This window comes from Phocoena sinus, chromosome 4 (genome assembly GCF_008692025.1).
Source record: "Phocoena sinus isolate mPhoSin1 chromosome 4, mPhoSin1.pri, whole genome shotgun sequence".
Classification (NCBI taxonomy): domain Eukaryota; kingdom Metazoa; phylum Chordata; class Mammalia; order Artiodactyla; family Phocoenidae; genus Phocoena; species Phocoena sinus.
This window is the reverse complement of record NC_045766.1, coordinates 38,449,466-38,473,540: the sequence shown is the minus strand read 5'-3', so window position 1 is coordinate 38,473,540 and position 24,075 is coordinate 38,449,466. Positions and strand designations below refer to the sequence as shown.

Below are 24,075 nucleotides of genomic sequence, written 5' to 3'. Positions count from 1 at the left end.
TGGGTCCTGGAACCAAATTCGGCATGAGAATAATCCAGACTGAATAAGAGTCAAGGAATGGACTATGAGGAAACAGGTTTTCTAGAATGCTTAAAAGCTACAGGCAGACATATTTCTCAGGCTTAACTGAATATTGTCTCTCCTCCACTGATAATGTGGTTTTGCTGATGCTGGATTTGGTTCAAATCTGGAAAATCTAAGGGCACCATATACAGAAGGTTAGGCTAAGTCTTGATGTGAAGATAAAAGACTTGTGGTACAGCAAAAATCTGGCCGTTTACTTAGAAACAGCAGGCCCCTATCCTGTTCTGTGTGGACATGCCATGGGGGAACTAGTAAAGAGGAAAAAGCCCAAGCAGAATAGATTGCATCTGCTCCTGTCCTCTGTGGCCACCCTTTTTCTGAAAAGTTTCTGCGCCTTGACTCCACCAATCAGGGTGTGTGTGTGTGTATGAGAGAGAGATTGCCTGTTGCTAACCCATAACCCACCTGACACATTGCAGGTAGGTGGTGGTTGGTGTGGCTACAGCCCCGTAACTAGGGGATAGAGAAGATGAGACGAGGTTGGAGTGTGAAGCAGGGATAAGACCACAGAGGACCTTATAGTCCATGGGAAGACATTTGGGGTTTATTCTGAAGGACAATAGGAAGGCAACAGAATGCCTTTAGATGGGCACAGAGTCTGACTTATGCCTCATACAGATCACCCTGGCTGCTGTGCATGGAGCAGGTAGGAGGCATGGAGACCAGTGAGGGGTACAGCTGAAGTGGGCAAAAGATTACAGTGCAAACACTAGGGTGGTGGAAGTGAATTAGCAGTAGTGGACGGTGTGACGGATATTCGATAAGACTTGGTGATGGACTGATATGGGAGAAGGGTAAAGAGAAGAATGGAGAATGATTTCTGGGATCTTTGCTTGAACGACTGGATCTGTAACAGTGCCATTTACTGAAATGATAAAGAATGCTGAGCAGAGAGACAGATTTGGTTGGAGAAAAATGAGGATATTAGGAGTTCACTCTTGGCAACATTCGGTTGGTGAAATCTGCAAACTATGCAGGTAGTTCCAAGTGGGCAATTGGATATACAAGTCTGGAGCTCAGGGCACAGAACAGAGCTGCGGGTATGGATTAGGGAGTTATCAAGACACAGATGGTGTGAAGAAAACAAGCTTTACATACTGTTTAGAAATTATTCTTCTAGAATCACAAATATATTTTTCTCATATAAACCCTATAACAAGGAAGTCAAGACAAAGGGGCTTAACAGTTCCTGCTAGAAACTGGGTTTATGAATTTATGTAGAAATAGAGTTATGGGACAGTTAGTGAAGTCATAAACAATCTCCTACCCAGACATATTCTAATATATACAATTTCTTATACCAGACAGATAGTGAATAAATACAATTCTCCACAACAAATATGTAAAACAAGCTTTGCAGTTACTATAGCCTCGAGGTTAAAGATTGTAGTCCATAGATGATTACAATAAAACTCTATAATAAGGAAGGGAAATATCCCAGGAGAGTTCTTTACCTTCTCAGCAAACACGCCAGAAATTCAATTTCACAAGAAGAAGAGCAAGTATTTATAGATCTAACCTTAACAAGACTTTTAACCCACCTGGCTAATACACTCTATGTTTTGTGCCTTTATGGTAATTACTTGTAAATATTCTCCAACCTTATCCCTTATCTTTGGAGCAAAGGATAAGGAGTAGCTCAATGCTTTGCTTTCTCAGATACACTTGTGTCAACAGTCTTCCTTCCTCTTAAGATTTCCCATTTAAATACCGTTTCTCATTAAATTCCATGGCCTACAGTCTCAACTACCATGTGAGCCAAGGTTGACTCAAAGTGCCTTGGGCTATGTCCATCTTCTCCTTTCACAATGGACTTGATGAAATCGCTTTGAGAACAAGTATAGTCATGGAAGGTTAGAAGCTCTGGAGCTGGGCCCTGGGGATATCCAACATGAGAGATCAAGTTGAAGTGGGTGACACAATGAGTGAGACTGAAAAGAGAGAAGTATTAGGCATATTAGGAAAGTGTGGTATCAGAGAAATTGCTCTGGGCATTTGTTATTTTTGCTGTCCAGTATTCAGTCCCTTTCTTGTGGTAACAGGACCCCAAATATGCTTTAGGGGAACCACCCTTTCCTCACTCTAATACATGCGATTTGGGTGAAGCCAATTCTCCCTTAGGTCCTAGGGGTGGAACATTTAACCAAGGCCTGGGCCAATCAGTGCATCCCATGCCCTGGCCATAGTGGTTGGTTCAGGGATGGACACTGAGCTTAGGACAAGACAATAGGACCAATCATTGCTAATCCCAGGACTTTCTGGTTGAGGCATAATTTTCCCTGCTGGATTTGCATATAATTAAATGAAAGAGTGGAGTTCATGGCAGCCGTCTTGTCACTATGAGGGGAGCGTATGTATGAGAATGGAGCCAATTTGGAGAAAATAGAGCCAAGAAATATATATAAAGAAAGCAGTCTTAGTAACCCTATCTGAGCTCCTACATCAGACCGTGCCTAGAGCCAGCCTTCCCAGGACAGTGATTACATGAGCGAATCAATCATCATTTAGTTTTGTCCAGCAACGAATCTTAACCAATGGAGAAAGCAAGAGAAGAGATGCTTCAAGGAGTGCTCAACTGCAGTATGCTGATTAGAAGTTTAAATTGAGTCAGAAAAGTATGCAGAGAACTTGGCAGCATGGGGACCATAGGGAACCTTGAAAAGACCAGTTCAGTGCACTGGTAGGTTTGCAACCAGATTCAGGTGGTTCTGTGGAATATCCTCCAAGCATGTGTGTTATCAGTCGTGGCTCCTAATTGATCAAATGGAGCAGAAAGAGCCCTGCACAGAGAACCGGGAGATCTGGACCTCAGATACAGTGCAGCCACTAACCAGCTGTGTCTCCCTGGGCAAACTGCTCACTTAATCTCTTGGGGTTTAACGGCTGCCTCATCTATCAAGTGATTACCCCTGCCTTGCACCCAGGGGCCCTCTAGCTCTAAAGTTCTCAGCGTTTTGTTATTTTCAGCAAACTTGTTCTGTTCTGAAATTTAGTGGAAGTGGAAGTCGTCCAAGTTGGCCCCAGTCCCATTAGCATTCTCTACTATGCTGCTAAATTAAATTCTCCTTGGCTTGGTTTTCATTTCATAGAATCATTTCACTGAAGTCCACAGCACTAATGTGACTGGCTTGAGCAGAGCACTGGAGTGTGCTCCCTGCCTCTGGCATTCCAGACGGAGTCTCTTCTCTGTGACCATCCAAGGCTGACACTGTCCGCACGTGTCCTCTCTGTTTTGGGGTCTCCATGACACTTCCGCTCTCATTGTTGCTCTCATACAGAAGACACGAGTTATGGCTCCACAATACCTGACCAGGAGAGTTTCACAGGCCTTCTGACCTTCTAAAAGGCAAAGATATTTGCTGACTGGCTTCCATGCTTGACAGAGTCTTTTCTGGAATGTTGAACATGCCCTGCTCTTTACTTCACACCATGGGCCAATCCCATCGCAAACTGGACATTGGCCAGGAAGCAAAACATGCACCAAAGGTCAGTGACTATTAAAATGAATCCCTCTTACTTAGCTCAGTCAGGAACAGGACAGGAGAGGTTAATTTTTCCACAGAGTAACATACCGTATATATCAGCACTAACAATGAGGTTTTATTTCCCTGAGTCAGCTTTAAAAATAATGTTGACTTTTATGGTCGATACATTATAGATCACCATATTTATGTCAGAACATATTGGCATAAAAATAAATCAATGAAGATATTAATACATGAGGCTTGTGTTTAAATGAAACCCCTTGCAACTCCACACCTTCCCCTCGTATTTCACCATAGTGCTTTCTGAAACTTCACCTCTGACGTGTTTTACTGAACATGACATCAAGGCCTGTTTTCACTCTCTACAACTCCTGTTTTTAATATGTCTTGCATATAATGAGGTTCAAAAACTATCCAGTTGGTTTTTTTACCATAAACATACATAACTGCACTCCTTCATTAATAGGACTGTCAATTCAAATGTATGGTTTATGCGTGAACAAAATATCTCACAGTCAAAGCTCTGATTGGTATACTATTAATAAATGAAACTCTGCGTCGGAGACCATCTTCAAATATTATGTTTGCTATCTACAATTGCTTTAAGGGTCATGAGAAGTTTCTAATATAAATATGTGTTTTAGAAAGCAAGTTCATAGTATAGACATCATTAAAGAAAAAGCGGGTTTAGTGAAAAAGAAAATCCATTCTCTTAGGTGTACCTTCTCTTTCTAATGCTCTGCTGCGCTCACAGAACACACCGAGTGCCAGCTGCTCACAGCCCTCCTCTGAGGGGAACTGTCTTTCTCAAAACCTCCACAGAAAGAGCAACCCTTAGTGCTCATCCGTCAAGTGTGGCCCTGCTCCTAACTCTGTGATCCCATCACAGCAGACCCTGGCCATAATGAAGGGGCCACCCAGGCAGCCCATGTGTGTGCAGACCCACAGCATGCCAGAGGCCTGGCTGCGGCAGTCCTATCCAAACAGGAATGATGGTGAATACCTGGGTCAATCAGAGCCTCTTGGGAAATTTTCTATGGCTCTGTGGGCAGAGTTAGCCATCTGTAGCAGTGCTGGAAGTCGAAGGAAGCCCAGAGGGAAAGCCGAGTCAGGAGAAGCAAGGAGGAAGCACAAACTGAATGGAGAAGCAATGAAATCGAGAAAAAAAAGAAAAGGGTGAGTGCATTGGTTAGAGCAGCAGAAAAAGGGTTCACTAGGGGTAGTCCTCAGCCCCTCCCCCATATGCAATTCACACCAAGTCACACTCATTTCCCTCCTAAATGTCCACTGAATACACCCATTTCTCTCTGTTCCCACCCTCACCACTCAGGTCAAAGCTACCATGATGTCCCTTCTAGACTACAGCAAATGCTCCCTCACCTGTTTCCAATGCTCTGTGCTCTCCACACAGCATTTAATCTAGTCATCTTTCTCTGTGTTTCTTAGATGCGCACACACACACACACACACACACACGCACACATTAAACCCTTTAGTAGGAAAAATCAAATAGATCTAAATGGGAAAGGCTTTCATATGCTAATCCAGAAGAATATCCTTATGACCTCAGGGTAGAGAAAGTCTTAAACCAGATACGAAAAGCACAAACAAAAGGAATACTGATCATTTCAACTATGTTAAAATTAAAAACTTCATTCCTTAAAAAAAAAAACTATATATATATATATATATATGCAGTTAAGTCAGGGAAAGCCAGAGTAGGAAAACAAATAGTTGTAACATGAGTAACAGAAAATATTTTTATGGAAAATATGTAAAGATCTCCTAAAACTCAATAACAAAAAGACAGACAACTCAATAGAAAAAATGAGCAAGAAGAAACTAGAAGAATCACTTCATACAAAAGGATCCCAGTCCAGATACAGCAGGAGCCCCTCATCTCCCACGTAGAAGCAGCACAGAAGTGTGTGGGGAGGAAGGGGGAACACCTCACAGGGCAAAAAAAACCTGGGGTTTGGTGAGAAAACCTGATGCCTGAGGGTAAGAGTGGATGAAGGCAGAGTCCGTCCTTCGCTGGTCACTCCCCTTGCCCCTCACCCTGCTCCCTGGGATTGCACTCCCAAACACGATGGTAGCACACCCTACTCCCTCTCACCCACTGTGCTGAATGTCTGAAGCCATCGTGGATTCCTCCCCCAGACCCTAGCAACACCCTAGCAACACCCTAGCAACAGGAAAGACTCTGACAGTGGACCGCACATCCATCAGCGTGTTACTGCTGTAAAGGGCATTTTAGGGAAGCTGTGGGTGGAACCTGATGCCTAAGGGGAAGAGTGGATGAAAACAGGGTCCTAAGATACAAGCCCTTTACTCTGCAGATGCCTTGGGCAACTTTACCATTAGTCCTCAAGCCCCAGACTCTACCACTGATCTCCTCTCTTGCCCCAAACCAAACCAGCTTTCTACATTTCTGCACAGGGCACACAGGCAAAGACTCAGTCGTGACGCGTTTAAATATCTTTGATGCCAAATGAAAGGAAAAGGAAAAAGTTTCATACAGATCTCCTTTCAGGGTCGTGAGCCTAGAGGCAATGGTGGACTTCCAGAGCCACGGGATGTTGCAGCCAAGATCATTTTTACTGCACCATTAATGTTAAAAATTCTGATTTCAAAGTCAGTGGAGGGGTGGTATTACACATTTGTATAGATGAAGTAAAACGATAATTTTTTCAGTAGTGATTATTTTGCCAGACAGAGTAACATCAGTTTCAGGGCAGCCACCTTCTCTGTTGTGACAATACAATGTCAGAGTGATGTTTCCCTATCCCTCCCTGTGTTTACACTAATTTGAAGCTGCCAATTATGTCAGATCCTTGTCAACAGAAAACAAAAATGTACAAGCTGCTAAATTAATTATTGAAATTAAGTACTCACTGTCTCTTGACAGTCTTTTAATTATTTAAAGGATCCAATTTGCTTTCCCTTGTGAAAAATAAAAGCCCTTGGGCTCTTAGGTTTGGGGACAATTCAGACATGGAAGAGGGATGTAGGCACACAGCAGGCGTAAGCCCACACTGGAAAAATATAATACAAAATCATTAAAAGGCTAACAAGTGCCTTTTATCTTAAGACTCAAGGTACAGTTTAAAACGGGGTTGCTGGACTTCCCTGGTGGCACAGTGGTTAAGAATCCACCTGCCAGTACAGGGGACACGGGTTTGAGCCCTCATCCGGGAAAATCCCACATGCCGCAGAGCAACTAAGCCCGTGAGCCACAAATACTGAGCCTGCGAGCCACAACTATTGAGCCCACGCACCGCAACTACCAAAGCCCGCGCATCTAGAGCCCGTGCTCCGCAACAAGAGAAGCCACCGCAATGAGAAGCCTGCCCACCGCAACGAAGAGTAGCCCCTGCTCACCGCAACTAGAGAAAGCCCACATGCAGCAATGAAGACCCAACGCCGCCATAAATCAATTAATTAAAAAAAAAACGACTGGGTTGCTATGTAGAACTCGTTCTTGACAGTTTTTTAAAACTCTGTTTTGTCCTCTTTCTCTTTACCATTATCTCTAGACCATGCTTTTTGAGCTAGGGTTCAGTTATCTATAACAAAGGCACTACATCTAGTGACTTCTGGGATGACCTGCTCTTTTATTTCCCTGTTTTCTTTCTTTCTTATGTGATTGGGGGGGTGAGAAGGGGGAAGGTAGCTAAAAAAAAAAAAAAAAAAAAAAATTCCCTGGAAATCTGGAAATTTGCTGAGTCTCTGCTTTGTGAAAGAAGCCCAGGCTTTCCCCAAATCATTGCAGATAAGACTTCCACTGAACCTCAGTTTGCTCAGCTGTTTAATGGGGGAAATAATGCCAGCCATGCCTATCTCACAAGATCTTTTTAAAAATCAATCCCAGAAAGGCTGCTTTCAGCTGATTGCAACACCATTTCATTGTGTGAACCTAACATAGTAACTTTGGACAGGAGGTGGTTTGGTTGGTGTGATTTTCTGTATGTCCTCAATGAATTATATCTTATCCACAGCTGCTATGGCTGGACCTGAGCCCAATCCCAATTTCTGCTTCCTTGTGGAGGAAAAAATTGTAACCTGTCTGTCAGTCTTTATCGCCACCCAGTGGTCTATTGGCCAAATAACACCAAACTATCTAGTGGATTTGAAACACTTAGGAAAAGTAATTCAAAGTAAACCACCGACTTCTATAATCCACCACCTAATTAAATGTACCTTGGGGCCCCATTTTTTAAAGCTTATTGAAAAATAGAATAATTACGTTGTGAATATGAGTATGAATAATAAATTTCTAATTCATCTCTGGAAATTAAGAAATGCATATATTACAGTGGCTTTTTGAGAAACCTCCATACTGCTTTCCACACCACTGTGGAAAGGGCATATAGGGGTGGGGAAGTGGGAGGTACAAGCTTTTGGGTGTAAGAGAAGCTCAGGAATGTATTATACAACACGGAGAATATAGCCAATATTTTGTAATAACTGTTAATGGAGTGTAACCTTTAAAATTTGTATTAAAGGGCTTCCCTGGTGGCACAGTGGTTGAGAGTACGCCTGCCGAAGCAGGGGACACGGGTTCGTGCCCCGGTCCGGGAAGTTCCCACATGCTGCGGAACGGCTGGGCCCGTGAGCCATGGCCACAGAGCCTGCGCGTCCGGAGCCTGTGCTCCGCAACGGGAGAGGCCACAACAGTGAGAAGCCCGCGTACCGCAAAAAAAAACAAATAAATAAAAATAAAGTTAAAATTTGTATTAAAAATTAAAGGTAAAAGTATTAAAGAAATGCATATATTTATAAACAGTTTTAAGGAATAACTTGTAAAAACAAATTTACTGTCTGAAGGCATTTATGAGACTCCATTAAATAGCTCCATTTCTCTAAGAAAGGTCTCTAGATACAAGTAAAATATGAAAATCAATTTATAGATTTAAACACATTTATAATACAATAGTGGCATTTTAAAAATGAAAATAAGCAATGCCCACTCTTTTGACCCAAAATCTTTTTTAAAGGGGATCCTATTTTCTCAACCACTCCTCCACAACTGAAAGGCAGTTAACATTTTGTTGCTACTCAAATTTATTCATAACTTTTCCCTTTTCTGAACTCTTGAAATACGTATCTTACAAATACTTGTTAAAGGAGAGAGAACACCTCTTTCTTCTTCATCTTAGCTGAGTCATTCCTCTGGGTAGTAATAACTATTTCAAACCATGAAAATGATAAAGACTTCCCTGTCCCCTTGGGAAGATGTACACCATGGTACTCAGAGGTCATTGCTGCTTTGGAGATGACTAGCTGGGACCCCTGTTTAGCAGGCAGCCAGGCTCTTGGAGACCCACAGTGGGAAGAACTCTAGGCTGAAGATTGGAAGTCATGGTACCCATTTAACCCACATTCAGGATTCTCACTTCATTATTTTCTCAAGGCCCAAATCCCCACTGAGTCCAACAGTGAAACAAATTCCAACTCTAAACCATGTCAGTCTTTTTGAAAGCTTGTGAATAAATGGTGACAAAGAGGGGAAACTACAGGGGCTTCCCTGGTGGCGCAGTGGTTGAGAATCTGCCTGCTAATGCAGGGGACACAGGTTCGGGCCCTGGTCTGGGAGGGATCCCACATGCCGCGGAGCAACTAGGCCCGTGAGCCACAACTACGGGCCCGTGAGCCTGCGCGTCTGGAGCCTGTGCTCCGCAACAAGAGAGGCCGCGATAGTGAGAGGCCCGCGCACCGCAATGAAAAGTGGCCCCCGCTTGCCACAACTAGAGAAAGCCCTCGCACAGAAACGAAGACCCAACACAGCAAAAATAAATAAATTTTAACTCCTACCCCCAACATCTTGTTAAAAAAAAAAAAAGAGGGGAAACTACATGTTACAACATACACTCACTTTCTAGAAGTGAGGAAATCTCTCTCCTGAGAATTCCATTCATCACAGCAACTGTCCCCCAACTTCTCTTCTATTGTAAAACTCCAGCCTGCTTCTCTTCCACTGAGTCGTTTCCTTTGTTCTGTGAATAGCTAATAGCCCCTCAATGCTGCATCCCAATGAATGGAAGAAGCTAGGAGTTCTAGGGAGACAGGAGAAAAGTCAGGGGATTGCAGAGGGTAGAAAAGAGGCTTCAAGGAGGAGGCGGTCAACATCATCACAGCTTTTGGCAAGTGAATTAACCCCTTTATGGCCTGAGTTTTTCTCCCTCTTCCTTTCTCCATAATAGCCTCAATAATGCACTGTTCCAAACATTGTGTAGTTCTCTTACACAATGTCTCGACTAAGGATGGTCAATCTCTCACCAAAAGCTGTCCCTCCAGACTGGGTAGGCCTGGAAATGCATGGAAGATATCTTAGTCTTCTCAAACTGCTGGAACAAAATGCCACAGGCTGGGTGGTTTAAAACAACAGAAATGTATTTCTCACAGCTATGGAAACTGGGAAGTCCAAAATCTCAAGAACTGCAGGGTTTGGTTCCTGATGAGAGCTCTCGTCCTGGCTTACAGTCCACCTTCTTGCTACGTCTTCACGAGAGAGAGAAAGCTCTCTGCTGTCCTTTATTAAGACACTAATCCTACTGGATTAGGGCCCCACTCTTTTTTTTTTTAACATCATTATTGGAGTATAATTGCTTTACAATGGTGTGTTAGTTTCTGCTATATAACAAAGTGAATCAGCTATATACATATATCCCCATATCCCCTCCCTCTTGCGTCTCCCTCCCACCCTCTCTATACCACCCCTCTAGGTGGTCACAAAGCACCGAGCTGATCTCCCTGTGCTATGCGGCTGCTTCCCACTAGCTATATCTATTTTACATTTGGTAGTGTATATATGTCCATGCCACTCTTCTCACTTCGTCCCAGCTTACCCTTCCCCCTCCCATGTCCTCAAGTCCATTCTCTACGTCTGAGTCTTTATTCCTGTCCTACTCCTAGGTTCTTCAGAACCATTTTTTTTTATTCCATATATATGTGTTAGCATATGGTATTTGTTTTCCTCTTTCTGACTTACTTCGCTCTGTATGACAGACTAGATCCATCCACCTCACTACAAATAACTCAATTTCATTTCTTTTTCTGGCTGAGTAATATTCCATTGTATATATGTACCACATCTTCTTTATCCATGCATCTGTCGATGGACATTTAGGTTGCTTCCATGTCCTCCTGGCTATTGTAAATAGAGCTGCAATAAACATTGTGGTGTGTGACTCTTTTTGAATTATGGTTTTCTCCAGGTATATGTAGGCCCCCATTCTTATGACCTTATTTGACTTTAATTACTCCCTTACTCCAAATGTAGTCACACTACAGGTTAGGGGTTCAATACATGAATTCGTAGGTGACACAATTCAGACCACAGCAGGTCATAGCCAGGAAGAAAAGTGACCTTGTCAGTTATGAGGTAGTAAAGTCACACTCGTCCTCCCATCCTTCCACATAAACCAAAGAGCTCGGGCTTCCAGGGCACCATGGTCTCTGGCAGAAGAGGGATGAGGGGAGGGAAGAGAACCAAAGCATGTTGGGTCACTCCCTTGTGAGGGTGCCTTTCTTCCAGCTAATGCTCACAGCAACCTCACCAGACACACTGTCCCATCTTACAACTGGGGAGACTGTCGCTGAGAGAGATAAGGTGACTTGCTTCTTCAGACTGTACTCATGGTCCCCAGCAGAGCTGGGATTTGAGTGCTTTCCACCACAGGTGTGAGGGGGCAGAAGCCCACAGCCCCCATCAGGGGCAAACCCACCAGACTGGAGGGCCTAGCAAGCCCCACCAGGGTGTCTTCTCTGACCCGCAATTTCGTCACAGTAAAATGGAGCCAATGCTGCATCCACACGGTTGTTCTGAGGACTAAACAAAATCACGGTGTGACGTGGCAGGCCCGAGTCTGCATTGAACCAGGCTGGTTCCCCTCCGCAACCTCCGTCTGAGAGCCCACACCGAGCTGGGAAGGCAGCTTCGCTGGAAATAACTAAGCATTTGCCAGCCCGCCACGTGGAAGGTGATGGGACAAAATGAATGAAAATGAGATTCTTTTTACCCACCCAGCCAAAAAGCTTTGCCCTCCCAGTCAGGCAGATCTTCAAGTCAGGTGACGAGGTGGCGAGCCCCTTGGCAGGCTGCAGCACAGATGGCCACTGTCCCCACCACCTCAGAGCATTGGCCCCAGCCTTCAAGCTTCAGGCTTCAGCTCGGGCACTGGCCTCACCACCTGTCCGGTCTCAGGGACACCCTCAACACCTCTTCTGGCTCACGCCCCACATGCAATCTGTCCTGTTGCTCCTGTCTCAGCAGCGCCTCTGGGGTCAAGTCCTCTCTCCTCGTCAACCCTGTATGGCCTCACTTGGGGTCCCGAGCATCTCTCACCTGCATGCACTGCTCCAGCCCCCTTACAGTTTGACTGTTCCAGCCTTGGTTCCGTGCTGCTGCCAGGTGTCTTCCTGCCACACAGCCTCATCCCGTCACTGTCCTGCTTAAGCACATCCATCATCCTCCTTATGCATCCTCAGTTTTCACCCTCCACACGGGTAATCCTGCCATCCCAGGACCCTTCGGCTCTGTCTCCTTGCATGTGCTGTGCCCCCAATCCTGCCCCAAATGCCCCTCACCCTTCTTTCCCAAGCAGCTCCCATGGCACTAGTCTAAGAAGCCTTCACTCGACTCCCTCAGCACCCTGCTGGTTTTCCCAGCACTTGGTTGACCATCCCCCATACTGCAGGGCAATCATCTGCTTGTCTTCTCCACCGGACTGTGAGAGCCTGGAGAGCGAGGACTGTGCTTTATTTATCTTTCCTCCCTAGTGCCTGACCAATCGATGCTCCGTAAGTGTTTGTTGACTGATAGAACGCGTGAGGTCTCTGTTCCTTCTGTTGTGAGTAAACATCTATATGGTACAGTTTACAGCCAACACTCAATTTACCCCAAAATTACCCAACTTAAACTTTTCTCTCTTGCCCCATATTAACTCATCTTTCTGAAGGTTAACCCCTAGAAATCAACTTCATTCCACCCCTGTAGGCTCCATGCCGACTGGCCCACTGATTTCCCAACGCACCAGAAACTGCAGGCTCCACGCACAGCTGCCTCAGCTCTGTGGGTCCGCCTGTTGGATCTGTTTTGTCAGCAGGGACAGGGTAGGAAAGAAGATGCACCTGGCTTCATGGCTCAGCTCTGTTTTCTTGGATGTCCGGGATGCTGAGATGGTTAATAAGCACATCAGCCTCAGGATTCAGATACGCAGTTAATAAATCCTGAAAGAGATACAAATCAAAATCCTCCCGCAGAGCCTGCAGGCAAAACCTGTGCTTTCCCTAATCCTCCCTAGCCCCCAAGGGTCACTTTCTACTCCACCGTGGCACATGGGGTTAGGGCCAGACTGTAGGCAATACTAACCCCCTAGGAACGTACCAGCATCTCGGGCTGCAGAAGGTCCTCTTGGAGGTTTCCTAACTCTATGCAGAGTAGCCTAGCCAGAGAACAAGGCACAGCGTTGGAGACGGTGTGTCCTGTTCAAATGACAGCAGCATCTTCCTGCCACCATTTATACCTGAGCTTCCTACCAACCCAGCCTGGAGCCAAGAGCATGCAAGTCAGGGTAAGGGCACCCCTGTGGACCTGGTAAGTCTAGAAGCCCTGCTTTTGAAGACTGCTTTGCCCTTGGGGTTAACTTTTTTTTTACTGGAGCTGGTCTCTCTCAAACAAGGACTCTGCCCAGACTTTGGGAATTGGATGCCACATCAAGGCAGACACTAACGCCCGGCTGAGGTCCTGATGCTCTGCCACCCACTTTGTTTCTCCCCAGGGGAAGGAGAAGCAGGAATAGCTGTGCTCCCAGAAGGGGGCCTCCCAGGAGATGGAGAAGCTGGACACCAACATCTCAAAGGCAGAAAGATTCTGCTATTTCTCGGAGGACTACAAGCAAATCTACCTCCCCTGGCCTACAGTATCATCTTCGTGCTAGGCCTCCCCCGAATGGCACTGTTCTGTGACTCTCCTGGCACCAAACCAAGCGCTGGAGCTGTGCCACCATCGATCTGGTGAACCTGATGGTAGCCGACCTACTTTATGTGCTGACACTGCCCTTCTTCATCATCACCTGCTCCCTGGGTGGCAGATGGCCCTTCGGGGAGCTGCTCTGCAAGCTGGTGCGCTTCCTGTTCTACACCAACCTCTACAGCAGCTTCCTGCTGCTGACCTGCATCTCGGTGCACCGCTTCCTGGGTGTGTGCCACCTGCTGCGTTTGCTGCCCTACCGGACCCGCCGGCATGTCCTGCTGGGCACCGCCGCCACATGAGCCCTGGTGGCTCTCTAGCTGCTGCCCACGCTGGTCTTCTCCCAAACGGACTACATCAACGGCCAGATGGTCTGCCACGACATGACCAGCCCAGAGCATTTTGATCAGTTTTCCACCTATGGCGTGGTCCTGATGTTGTCCTGTTTGTCTTTCCCTCCTTGGTCATTTTGGTGTGCTATTCGCTGATGGTCAGGAGCCTGACCAAGCCAAGGGAGAGCCTCACGAGGGTGGGCAGCGCGGCCCGGGCCAAGTCCCTCCAGACCACCCTGCTGGTGTGCGGCCTCTTCACCCTCTGTTTTGTGCCCTTCCACATCACACGCTCCCTCTACGTCACGCTCCGCTTCGTACCTTCACAGAACTGCCAGCTCTTGAAGGTGGCCAGCCTGGCCTACAAGATACAGAGGCCTCTGGTGAGGCTGAGCAGCTGCCTCAACCCAGTCCTGTACTTGCTGTCAGGTGGGAACAACAGAGTCAGGCTCTGCCGGGAACTGAGGCATAACAAGGTGGGTGAGCACCCAGCTGGAGCCAAGGGGGAGAGACCCAGGGGTGGGCACATCTGGGTACTGTCAAGATGAAGTTCGGGGGAAAAGCTCCAAGATGTTGACAATGACTTGTTTGAACACAGTCATGTGCTATGGGAGAGGGGCTCAGGATCTCCTAGTGGTGTCCTGCTAGAAAGGATTTTATATTGATGAGAGATTTTTAAATAAGAATGTTTGAAAGAGTCACCAACACAAAGGAAAACTTTCTTAATTTAATGAGAGCTGACATTTATCTCTTGTCGTTCAGATCTCAGCTCAAACATCACCTCGTCCAAATCCACTCCTGCCACCCTAGCCAATGTTGGCCTCTCTCCCCCTAGCCCAGTCACCCTCTATTTCCCTATTTATTGTCTTTGTAACATTTATTAGTACCTAGACTTGTTCATTTGCGTGTGTTTTTATGGTCTCTTCCCCCTAAAATGTAGCCTCCAATAGGACAGGGACCTCTTCTGTCTGAGTGCTGTACCCCTAACACCAGCCTCCAGAGCAGGGCCCAGCACATGGTGAGTGCGCAACAGGTAGGGGCTGAATGAGTGGGTGGATGGATGCATGGATGGAGCCCTTGATATGTAAGAGCACTTTATGAGAAGTAACTCATTTAATCCTCACAACAGCCCTTGGAGACAGAAGCTACTGTTAGCCCCATTTACAGATCAGGAAACTGAAGCACAAAGCTTTAAGTAGCTTGTCCAAGGTCACCCAGCTGGAGAATGCTCAGATCATAGTGCTGGATGGAAGCTTTGAACCCAGGCACTGGCTCTGAAGCACACACCCCTAAGACTGAAGCAGATGGCCCAATCCAAACACTGATCAAGATCTGGCTGACACTATGGAGAACAGTATGGAGGTTCCTTAAAAAACTAAAAATAGAACTACCATACAACCCAGCAATCCCACTACTGGGCATATACCCTGAGAAAACCATAATTCAAAAAGAGTCATATACCGCAATGTTCACTGCAACTTTATTTACAATAGCCAGGACATGGAAACAACCTAAGTGTCCATCAACAGAAGGATGGATAAAGAAGATGTGGCACATATATACAATGGAATATTACTCAACCATAAAAAGAAATGATATTGAGTTATTTGTAGTGAGGTGGATGGAACTAGAGTCTGTCATACAGAGTGAAGTAAATCAGAAAGAGGAAAACAAATACCATATGCTAACACATATATACAGAATCTAAACAAAACAAAAAAAATGGTTCTGAAGAACCTAGGGGCAGGACAGGAATAAAGACGCAGATGTAGAGAATGGACTTGAGGACACAGGGAGGGGCAAGGGTAAGCTGGGACGAAGTGAGAGAGTGGCATGGACATATATACACTACCAAATGTAAAACAGATATAGCTAGTGGGAAGCAGCCACATAGCGCAGGGAGATCAGCTCGGTGCTTTGTGACCACCTAGAGGGGTGGGACAGGGAGGGTGGGAGGGAGACACAAGAGGGAGGGGATATGGGGATATATGTATACGTATAGCTGATTCACTCTGTTGTACAGCAGAAACACAGCATTGTAAAGCAATTATACTCCAATAAAGATGTTAAAAAATAAAATTTAGGGCTTCCCTGGTGGCGCAGCGGTTGAGACTCTGCCTGCCGATGCAGGGGACACGGGTTCGCGCCCCGGTCCGGGAAGATCCCACATGCCGCGGAGCGTGAGCCATGGCCGCTGAGCCTGCGTGTCCAGAGCCTGTGCTCCGCAACAGGAGAGGCCACAACAGTGAGAGGCCCATGTACCACAAAAAATAAAATAAAATAAAATAAAATTTTAAAAAAAGAGCTGGCTGAGTTTTCCTTGACAGCACCAGCTCGCTTGTTTACATAACTGCCGTTACCAGCAGACCACTGGGTATGCATTAAGTGCTCTTTTCCTACACTTCTTAACCAGTGTTCTGGTTAAGGTCAGAAAAAGCTCTGCAGGGTAAAGTGGCTGTGTGAATAATGATCCACCTTAATCTTATTTGAACATAATGTCTCAGTTCATGACAGAAAAGTTTTACCACTGTCTTAAGTCATAATGTAATGTTCATCCTCTTAAAAAAAAAATCCAAGGTAATCCAAAAAAAACCCCTTAGAAAAACACCTCTCATATTTAAACAATAATGATCTCCAAGGAGTTCTCAGATCTAAACATACGTTATTTAATAATTCATTATAATCTCCCTGTGAAGTGGTAGATAAGCCTTTTTCGTAAAATCCAAAGTGAAACCCCTCATTACCACCCCACTCTATTTACAGGAACTGTCTGAGTAAACCACGTACATATCTAAATTATAAAATTTTATTCTAAAAGTGCAGTTTATTGCTTTCAAGGGCACACAATAATTAGAAGTAGACTAAATGTTGCCTAGCAGAATTCCTTAGGATAATTAGTTTAATGAATAGGCAAGGATGTTTTCTAATTAGCAGGTCAGCTGTTTCTACATAAGTAAGTGCTTCTATAGTAGCTGAGAGAACTTAAAACTGTTTGCTCTTTTGAATATTCTCTCAGTTGTCTTGCTTATATTATTAATTTTTGTCCCTTTATTCTCATCAATACACAGGGAAGATTCAGCTGACCTCCAGTCCTAAGTATCACCCCTTACAAGTTAGCAAGGTTTAACATTCCTGGAGAACTGGTACATAGGCTCCCCAGTAAAAGCTGAAAGCCATTCCACGTGCCACTTAGCCATTACCTCTTATGCCCACCAGCCTGCCGACCCTAGAAGTGGAAAGAAAATTAATCTAGACTCTTCAGGATGCATCACCTTTATCTAAAAAGCAAGCGCTTTCAACCCCTGGCCAAAGTTTTCCAGCCTTCAGTCCTTGTTAACCTATGTGCTTGCAATTATTTCTCTGATCCATATAATGCTCATTTTGCTTCTGCAGAATCTTCTGACCTACTTAACAGCAAAGTATAAGCATCCACTTTTAACTTATTTCTCGATAGTTGGTATCAAAAAAGTTTAACTTAGTTGTCATCGTATCCTGGTTTTCAGGGATAGCTATCTCAAGAGACAAGAATCAAAGCAGACTATTCCCTTTGAAGAAAGGGCCTTATTGAAAGGGGAGCTGGGAACCCACTGCCCAACAAAAGTCAAGGGGATACTCCTGACTCCCTTGTGGTTATCAAAAACCTACCTACACAATGGGACAAGGAGACTTTAAGAAAAAAGTTCTTCCTGAATCTCCCCACTCAATGCCCACCACCCTGGTGAAAGCCAGCATCCTCAAATGTGTTGTCACCCTGGGCCCCGAGCATCTCGCATAAGCTGCCTGGCTGCTCGGACAGGTTAAAACAAAATGGAAGGTCAGCAAATATCATGTTCGAAATACCATGACTGGGGCAGTACTGGATGCAAATATAATGGCTATAGCCACCTACAAGTGTCAAGCACAGTGCCAGCCCGTGAGGAGGTTACAGACTGTTGGAGAAAAAAAACCAAAACATACAAACAACAGTATGAGTGCTAATTAACAACTTCAGCAGCTACAGAAAAAAAATCATGTCAGTTGTTGATTAATCAAAAACAAACCACACACCGTCAGTATGAGGGAAGTTTCGGCAGGGGGCAGAGGCTGTGGGGACCATGAACGGCGTCATGAGTATGCTGAAGGCCGGGTGAAACTGCAATTATTAGAATTTCCCAAGCACTGGAGAGAACGGAAAATTTGTGTGGGGACCAATGGTTGGTTCCTGAGGGGTAGGAGGTGGAGACCATGCTGGGAGGTAGATTGAAGTGTGATCACGAAGCGCCGCCCCAAAGCCGGCCAAAGAACCGCTCCTCAAGGCGCGGGAACCCACCAAGGGCATCTGGGCAGGAGGGTGATAGGATCAAAGCTGTGACTTAGAAACTTAATCTGGCAGCCACTGTGTTTAGAGAAGAGAAACAAAATGTCACAGCAGGATTCTGTGAGATCTCCTAATTGGCCTTCCTTCCCTTCAAAGGCAGCCTACACACCACCTACAGATTTTCTTTTAAAGGACATTTTTCATAGATCACACTCTCCCTACTTCTGTCCATTCCCTCTCCCTATATCCTTACTTCTAATAGAATAAAGCCCAGATTTCTCATGCTGGTCTACCAGATCCATCACAGTCCAGTTCCAGCTAAACTTTTCAACTCACAGGTCTCCCACCATACCATGTGGATTTCCACCTCTCACATGTTTACCATGGGGCCACCATTTACCACTCAACACCCTCCCCCAAACCTTCTCCACATGCCTAGGGACTCATCTTTCCCAGATCTTGGGCTCTACTTCCTCTGATCTCACAGTGCACTGCTGACTCACCCACTGGGCCTACCACCTTGGAGTTGACAATGGGCTCCTTTACCATTCAGGTCTATTTTGTCTCCCCTTCTACTCCATTTATCAATCTATAGACTATGGCATCCTAGCAACATTCTGAACATGGTGGACACTCAGTAAGCAATGGTGATGCTGACAATGAAGAGGAGGAAGAGGAAGGTGATTACCATTTACAGGGGACCACTGCAGTGATCCAAGTGTACAGATAATGGGCATGAGTAGAACTATAAAGATTTTAAAACATATAGGAAAGAATGAAGATGACCTAAATGGGAAGAAAATCCAAAAAAGAGGGGATATATGTATACATATAGCTGATTCACTTTGCTGTACAGTAGAAACTAACACAACTGTGTAAAGCAACTATACTCCAATAAAAATTAAAAATAAAATAAAATGTGGTCATAGAAACAAACAAAGAATGAAGAGAAATGAAATAAATTATTGAGACATGGGTGGTAAGGGAGACAGAACAAAAACGACTCTGAGACTCCAAGCCTGAGGAATCAAAAAGAATGATCAACTAGCACCTAGCACACGATGGGCACTCAACAGTTACTGGGGAAAGAAAAAGGAAGGAAGGAGGGAGGTGACGAGCCTGTGTATCATGAGGGAGAGTTCAGGCAAGTTAAACGTGAGCTGCTAGTGAGGCCTCAAGTTGGAAATGTAGGATGGAGGTTCAGAGACAGCTCAGGCTCAAGTCCTGGGTTTAGAGTTATCTGTCCAGGCAACTATTCAAAGCTGCAGATGGAAATTACATCTCTGAGGAAGAAAGGAAGAGAAAGAACAGAACAGAGGACCTAGGAGATACAGGAACCATAAAAAAAAGTCCTTCCAGGGAACACAGGGACAGGAGGTGGTGCTGGATAACAGAGCATTGGAAAATCAAACGAGGGCACAGTTTTAAGAAAGAGAGTAGTCAAGGGTATCACATGAAACAGACTAGTCGAAGAAGAATGAACAGCTTTCTCTCAGCAAACAGCTCAAATGCCACCTCTTCCAAGAAGCCTACCCTGATCACCCATCAGAAGGCTCTTTCCTTCTCTGACCCTTCATCCACATCTATTAAGGCACATCTCCCTTCTACCAAGTATGAGCAGCATTATTTAAGTCCCCTTATTTCCCCTCCTGCAGGATCTAACAGAGGCTTGAATATATGGGTACTCGCTAAATTTCTGTGGAGTACTCCTGTACTCCTGCGTATGCTTTTCTGGAATTACTGCCTGAACCCAGTTTATGAATGTGTGCCTATAAAACTAAATCACAAATCATTTGGGATTTATTTGTTCTCACACTCACCAACTGCAATTCAAAGCAATTCCAGAACACACAACACCTGTAAGCATTCTCACTTTTTAGCCCATATTTCAAGGACAGTAAAGACGGGAAATTTTTCACAAAGTCGTTTGCAATTAAACATAACCTAAGCTTATAAAGTTATGTATTCCCATTGTCTTTTACTTTCTTGTAAACAAACCAAACCTCTTGCAATTTCTCAACTTCTTGTTTTGTTGAGGTTTTTTGTTTGTTTGTTTTTAATGTACCAAACAACTTCAAAGGTAACCGCCTCAAAAACAATTCCATGATAAGAAGCAGAACTTATGTTCCTGGAGCAAGCTGTAGCTGGGCATTTTTATAGCGGTTAAATCACGAACAAAAAGCAAAAAGTGCCACTTAAAAAAAAAAGTGCCACTTAGAAAATTAAAGAATCAGAATCTGAGAATGCTCCATTCTGCAAGTAGAAAAACACATTAGCCACAAGACCTTTAGAAAGCCTTAACCCAACAATCAAAGACACAGCCACTGAACACTCCTTATGTTCTCTCTTCTTTTATAGCCTAGTTTCTTGTGAGAATAGGCTACATTTTTTATTGCAGTTTCTACCTTGAATTCAGATGCCAAATCATTATGAGCCGGCTGCTGCCCAGCCCACCATCCCACTCCATTGAAATTGCTCTCGACAACACACCAATGGCTTTCCAGTTACAAATTGAACTGTCAGACCCTATCCTGCTTGAGCTTCCATGGCATTTGTCACTGTCACCCACTCCCTTCTTAAACTCTTGCTTCCAGAGAATGCACTCTCTCCTGCTTCTCTTCACACCTCTTTCTACTCCAGCCCCGTTAAGTGTGGTTGGGTGGGCCCAGAGCTCTGTCCTTGGCACTCTACTCTATCAGCACACGCCTCCTGGGCGATCTCACTGACTCCCTGATGGACCCACTAATGACTCCCAAACCTCTCTCCAGGGAAATCCTCTTGCATTTCAAACCCATGCTTCTGTCCATACAGCAGTCCCTTGGGCACTGAAAGTTCCACAAAGCCAAAACTGAAATCACCTTCCTCCCAAACCTGATTTCTTTTTTTTGAACATCTCTATTGGAGGATAATTGCTTTACAATGCTGTGTTACTTTCTGCTGTGTAACAAAGTGAAGCAGCTATACATATACATATATCCCCATATCCCCTCCCTCTTGCATCTCCCTCCCACCCTCCCTAACCCACCCCTCTAGGTGGTCACAAAGCACCGAGCTGATCTCCCTGTGCCGTGCAGCTGCTTCCCACTAGCTATCTATTTTACATTTGATAGTGTATATATGTCCATGCTACTCTCACTTCGTCCCAGCTTACCCTTCCCTCTCCCTGTGTCCTCAAGTCCATTCTCTACATCTGCATCTTTATTCCTCTCCTGCCCCTAGGTTTTTCAGACCTGTTTTGTTTTTTTTTCAGATTCCATATATATGTTAGCATACGGTATTTGTTTTCCTCTTTCTGACTTACTTCACTCTGTATGACAGACTCTAGTTCCATCCACCTCACTACAAATAACTCAATATCATTTCTTTTTATGGCTGAGTAATATTCCATTGTATATATGTGCCACATCCTCTTTAACCATTCATCTGTCGATGGACACTTAGGTTGCTTCCATGTCCTGGCTATTGTAAATAGTGATGCAATGAACATTGTGGTACATGACTCTTTTTGAATTATGGTTTTCTCAGGGTATATGCCCAGTAGTGGGATTGCTGGGTCATGTGGTAGTTCTATTTTTAGTTTTTTAAGGAACCTCCATACTGTTCTCCACAATGGCTGCATCAATTTACATTCCCACCAACAGTGCAAGGGGGTTTCCTTTTCTCCACACCCTCTCCAGCATTTATTGTTTGTAGATTTTTTTGATGATGGCCATTCTGACCGTGTGAGGTGATACCTCATTGTAGTTTTGATTTGCATTTCTCTAATGATTAATGATGTTGAGCATTCTTTCATCTGTTTGTTGGCAATCTGTATATCTTCTTAGGAGAAATGTCTATTTAGGTCTTCTGCCCATTTTTGGTGGGTTGTTTTTTAGATATTGAGCTGCATGCCTGTATATATTGGAGATTAATCCTTTGTCAGTTGCTTCATTTGCAAATATTTTCTCCCATTCTGAGGGTTGTCTTTTCATCTTGTTTATGGTTTCCTTTGCTGTGCAAAAGCTTTTAAGTTTCATTAGGTCCCATTTGTTTATTTTTGTTTTTATTTCCCTTTCTCTAGGAGATGGGTCAAAAAGGATCTTGCTGTGATTTATGTGACAGAGTGTTCTGCCAATGTTTTCCTCTAAGAGTTTTATAGTGTCTGGTCTTACATTTAGGTCTTTAATCCATCTGGAGTTTATTTTTGTGTATGGCGTTAGGAAGTGCTCTAGTTTCATTCTTTTACATGTAGCTGTCCAGTTTTCCCAGCACCACTTATTGAAGAGGCTGTCTTTTCTCCATTGATGGCCCGTCTCCAGGCCCACCTCCCCACCACCTCCAAGTCCCAGGCCAGGCTTCCTGCTGCTCATATAGGCCCTGTTCCCCTTGCAGTTGATTCTCTCATCCCAGCTCTCCCAGCCCTGTTGCTGCCAGCTCAAACCCACCCTCTCTCCTCTCCCTCTCATCCTCTTCCCATGTCACTCCATCAACCGTTTGACCACCTCTTGTCCACTGTAGCCTGCAAAATCTGGGCTCCATTGGGGTGGGGAAGGGGGGAGAGGGATTCGCCTCTTGTCCTGATACTTTTATTTACTCAGGGAAGATAGGGTCTGCTTTGAATGGTTAAAAACTACCTGAATGTGATAAGACACAGACCCTGGAAATAATCAGATTTTCCTTGGGAAACTGAACCAGCCTCAATATTTGGGGAGGAGCAAGGGGGAGGGGGTTGGAATGAGCCTGGCAAGAAGCTTGAAACTCTCACCAGCCCACAATTTTGGCTGTTTCTGAACAGCCCACTGTATCCTAGAAATGTCCACGCATGCTTCATTTGCTTGCCAAGGCCCAAAGGAATCTGAACATGATCCTAAGAGGGCCCATCCTGTTCAAGCCATCAACTGAATGCAAGGAATGGATAGCTATTTCTCTAGACCATGTTTTAGGTCATCCCTCAATGAATACATATCTAACATATGGCAATTAACCACACTTATATGTTTCATAAATTAAGAACATGAGTGGCAGAAGGAACTCTAGTGATATTCCATTTTGCTAATCAGGAAATGGAAGCACAGAAAGCTACTACCCTACTAAATCTTAGGTGACAGCACCGAAAGCAATCCCCTTCAAAAAACCAAAAACGACAAACTCCTAAAAAGTAGATGCAAATCCCAAATGGAATACCTCGTAAGTCCACTGATTTTCATTACACAACTGATTTGCAGTCAAACTTATGCGGAAAAAAAATCAGTCCAGGGAGCAGAGTAAGTTGGGCAGGGTAGCTGCCAAGAAGTGGGACTGATAAAGATTCACCAAGAAGAGGACACATTCACTTGAGTGCATGACCATATATAAGAACACCTCAAGGGTATAAGTACTAACGATTTTGTAGTAAGTTTGGCTGGCTGTCCTGCCTGTATGATGTCAAGAACTTTTCAGTATTTCTTACAAAACACCAAAGTTTTCCCCATTGCCCTCAAGGCAGCAAATCTCTGCTCAGAGCTCCAAGAACCTGCAAATGGCAGAAGCCAAGGGGGCTGAGGCTGAGGCCAAGTCATTCCAGAAATCATGGACAGCTTGCAGACAACTTGAAGCTGCTCTCTGCTACCACTGGAACCAAAATATAAGTGCCTTTATCCCTCATTTTCTATTGTTTTTTCACCTGTGGTTCCCTTCACGTTCAATTTCCTTCCTGTCAATGCAAATTCTGTTTCTCACTCAGGGTCTGTTTAACTCTCACCTACATTCCGAAACTTCTTTGGAAAACACTACCTGTTACCTCCGTCCCTTCTGAACACTACCACTTTCTTCAAACAGTAGCACTTAAATTTCTGTTGAATTTGGTTCTTTGTGAGTTTTTTTAAACTCTTATTATACAGTAAGTATTTACTGTTGAAAAATTAGAAAATACAAATAAGCAAAACAAAA

General features: G+C 44.6%; 1 pseudogene; it reads left to right on the top strand.

Annotated features, from left to right (window-relative positions):
• Positions 1 to 4,473: 4,473 nt before the first annotated feature.
• On the top strand, positions 4,474 to 14,519 carry LOC116752598 (annotated as a pseudogene).
• The last annotated feature ends 9,556 nt before the right edge of the window (positions 14,520 to 24,075 follow it).